The sequence below is a fragment of the Aulonocara sp. 'chitande type north' Nkhata Bay genome, linkage group LG23 (assembly GCF_057382095.1).
Source record: "Aulonocara sp. 'chitande type north' Nkhata Bay isolate Kocher_YH1m ecotype deep benthic linkage group LG23, A_spYH_male_GT1.1, whole genome shotgun sequence".
In the NCBI taxonomy this organism is placed as follows: Eukaryota; Metazoa; Chordata; class Actinopteri; order Cichliformes; family Cichlidae; genus Aulonocara; species Aulonocara sp. 'chitande type north' Nkhata Bay.
This window is the reverse complement of record NC_141365.1, coordinates 43754787-43758641: the sequence shown is the minus strand read 5'-3', so window position 1 is coordinate 43758641 and position 3855 is coordinate 43754787. Positions and strand designations below refer to the sequence as shown.

At 39.3% G+C, this 3855-nt stretch overlaps 1 long non-coding RNA gene across 1 annotated transcript; it reads right to left on the bottom strand.

The window, feature by feature from the left end:
- Window positions 1-802: 802 nt before the first annotated feature.
- On the bottom strand, window positions 803-3652 carry LOC147302592 (uncharacterized). Its single transcript, XR_015127078.1, has 3 exons — window positions 3581-3652; window positions 3139-3277; window positions 803-1824 (listed from the first exon to the last, which is right to left on the bottom strand). It is a non-coding gene; the product is annotated as an uncharacterized LOC147302592 (long non-coding RNA).
- Between the last annotated feature and the right edge of the window lie 203 nt (window positions 3653-3855).

Genomic DNA, 3855 nt, shown 5'->3' with positions numbered 1-3855 from the left:
CTGTCAAATAAAATAAAGTCTGTTCCTTCCAATATATGTTCCAAGTTTTTAATTCCTTTATAACTCCAAACTGGAAAGTTTATCATGTTATTGTTTTGTAATATGTCCGGATAGTTCCAGATAGGTGTACGTTTGCATGGGATTAATGAAGACGCCGTCAATTTTAGAAACTCCCACCATGCTGTCAGAGAAGAGCTGATATTGATGCTTTTAAAGCATTCATGTCGTTTGATGTTTGAGCTGATAAATGGTAGGTCTGAGATCTCTAGGTTATTACATAGTGCCTGTTCTACATCTATCCAGGTTTCATCTAAGAAGATGTGTTTAAACCATCTAGAGATGAACTGAAGCCTGTTGGCTAAAAAGTAGTGATTAAAGTTAGGCAGATCTAATCCTCCTTTATCCTTGGTCCTTTGTAGTGTTTTTAAGCTGATACGTGGGGATTTATCTTTCCAAAGGAATTTAGAAATATACGAGTCTAGAGATCTGAACCAATCTTGTGATGGCTTATTTAGGATCATTGAAAATAAATAGTTTATTTTTGGCAAGACCATCATTTTTATAGCGGCGACCCTTCCCATGAGTGATATGGGTAGAGAAATCCATCTAGCCAGGTCGCCTTCTACTGTCTTTAAAAGTGGGATGTGGTTTAATTTAGTTAATTCTGCAAGCTCGGGAGAGATATTACTAACTCATCTACACAAGTCGTGTTGTAGAAGGTACAGTATTTATTGTTGTATTTATTATGTACCAGCTCAGGTAAAGAAAAATGACGTGTAACCAGATGGTTTTTTTAGTAACTTTTTTTATTGCTCAAACACAAGAAACATGCTTTGAAAAACAAAATTGCTGGGCAGCACACAGCCCTGGAATGCTGCTAAAAACAAAGAAAGAAATTAAAAAGTGGCTAACGCGTGTTCAGGTTGTTTACTAAGCTCCAAAAGAAATGACAGAGTCAAAGGTAAAAAGACAAAAAAGCGACAGTCTTCCTCCTGCTGTGACTGACAGAGAAACAGCTCATGTGTGTTCAGTGAAATGTGTGTGATCATGAGACTAGTCATTGACATCGTCCAGACTGTAAAAGTATCACAGAAACACAGTCACCTTTGGCACTGCGTCACAAGCCAGCCATGGCTGATGACAGAATCACTGAACAAGTGGCAGCATGTTACTGTTACGACATGTTAATGCTTTGGACCACAAACTCAAAGCAACACGAGCTTCAGGAATCGTTCGATGTTCTGTGATTACTTTGCAGTTTTAGAGAGATTCAAATTCATTGTGTGTTTAGCTACAGGTTAACAGTCTTCACAGCTAAGTTTTGCTTCCACCAAAGAGAAAAGAAAAAATAATATTAGGGGCTTTCCTGAACATACTTAACACTAGTTGTTAGCCGTCTAAGACCAGAATGTCTCTTGCAAAGTGTACAGGTAAATTATTTTCACAAGCAACTGCAACATATCTGTTAGTGAGGAGATTACCAGTATACTGGCATCTGGGTTTTCTGGCTCCCACATTCCTTAGTTCACACTTAACAACTTTGAACATCTTGTGACTTTTTGTCATTTGAAGTGTTTCATCAAATTTTCCCTCAACACAAATGTTTTTGATCTCACTTGGATTATCAAGGATGAACGTGTTGGTATCTTTACAGCTGTTGTCAACATTGTAGATCTGTTTCCTTCTTATAACCGTATCACAATCCATTGCAGTCATCTTGGCGTTTATGTGCTGTCTTCTAAACTGGCCATAGCGGGTTTCTTCAAGCGTTGAACTCTCAGTGGCAATGAGCAGCAAACAGATAAACAGGATCCTCATTATTACCTGGTGAAGAAAAAACAGAAACAATATTCTGATGGAGAATTTTATCCAGAAAAAGCACAAATTATTGCAACAAATATGTAATAAATTTGAGTCTACATGCTAACTTGTGGTTCCTAAAGTACAATGGGAAGTGATAGGTTTGTAGCATAAACCACAGTTTACTACACAGCAAAAATCAAGACACAAGTAGGCAAAGTTCTTTGTGTTACTCATGCATGAGGGAGACCTGCCTGGAGCCAAGTGTCTCTCTGAAGAGGAGTGAACGCACCCCCCTCTTCATGCTACACAGAGTTGTTACAGACCTCCTAGGATGAGACATTCTTTCAATCTACAAATGAATATATACTTCTAAGCATATATAAATATATATTTCTAAGCATAAATGACAATCCAACAATACAAATCTAACAGGAAGCAGAGGCTTCAACTATCACCCAGCCCTCTCCTGTTGAGCCTGCTCCTATTCTGGCTTCAAGCCCAGCAAGAAGCGTCGGATCAGCTGCTGAATGATTGCTTAGTTACTTTGCTTTTGTCTTTGGGTGCTCAGGGACTTCTCATACACTCCTTCCCTTTCATTCATATTCTACTGTTACATACACTATGTTGCCAAAAGATTCTGTTCCTCTGCTTTCACACACACATATAAACTTGAATTACATCCTATTTTTAATCCATATGATGTCGACCTCCCTGTAAATGCTTTCCACAGCGTTTAGGAGTGTATGGGGAATTTATGAGGTCAGCCACTGATCTCACACATTAACTTGCAGTCTCTGCTCTATTTATGAGCAGTTCTGTCAGGTTGAGATCAGGACTCTGTGCAGGCCAAACTCGCTCATCCATGTCTTTATGGATCTTGTTTTGTGCACTGGTGTGCAGTGACGTTGGAACAGGAAGGGGCCATCCCCAAACTGTTCCCACAGACTATGGAGCATGAACGTATCATAAGTGTTTTGGTGTGTAGAAGCATTAAGAGTATCTTTTACTGGAACTAAGGGGCCGAGTCTTAAATTGCTGTTGAATCTAAATGTCTTATAGTGAGACACATTAGAATTTTGATTTTGTCTTTTCACAAACTGATCGCCAGCCAGAAATCTTTACATCACACAATGAAACAATTTGCAAGAACTTAAACGTCGACTCGGACATGAAATCATCATAAATGTAAACGCTGGAAGCTTTCCTCACATCTCCTCGTGTATTGTGGCTTGGTCTGTAATAACAAATCTGCACTGCACATCTGAAAACGAATAAAACTCAACTCAAGAACCTCACGACCTTTGCTGCACTAAAAGGCATCCAGCATGAGATTACCTTATTTTTGCTTCACTGATGAGTGAATGAGTGGTTGTTGGTTGGTTGGTTGGTTGGTTGGTTGGTTGGTTGGTTGGTTAACCTGCAGCGGTTCAGGCACAAGTGGGTCGTGTGGAGCAGCAGGTGAAAGGCTCTGAAGCTGGCGAAAGATTACAATAAATCAAATACATGACTGAATAGGCAACATCTGATAGTCAGTGTGAATGAAAATGAAAGATTATCTAACATAAAGACTGGTCTCAAACTGTACATGCATGTAGCTTATGCAGGATTTGTGTGCTCACAGAACCCAGATAATGTCAGCATGTTTTTAAGCCCGTGTCTGGATTGTAAAAGTAGGTAAAGTGTGGCAGGAGCGAGGGTTGTTATACTTCCTTGGAGGTGTAGAACATGAGCCTGTTGAGAATTAAATATTTTTATTGTACAAACAAAACATTCTTACCAAATGAGGAGCGAAGACTCGAGATGAGCAGAGTGTAGCTGAGACACGCTGTTACGTTCAAGTCAGTCAAACTGGAACAAAGAACACTTGGTTCTTGTCACTTTCATTTTTATACATTTCAGCAGCACCGCCTTATGTAATCATTTAAATTATCACCTACATCACCAGTGCACCAGTTCTAAGAAAATGTACCACTTCTCTGTTTGTGTTTCAGAAACTTAATGCAACATGACCACAGCATCATGCAAATGTAGTTTGTCACTCATAGCTGGCTT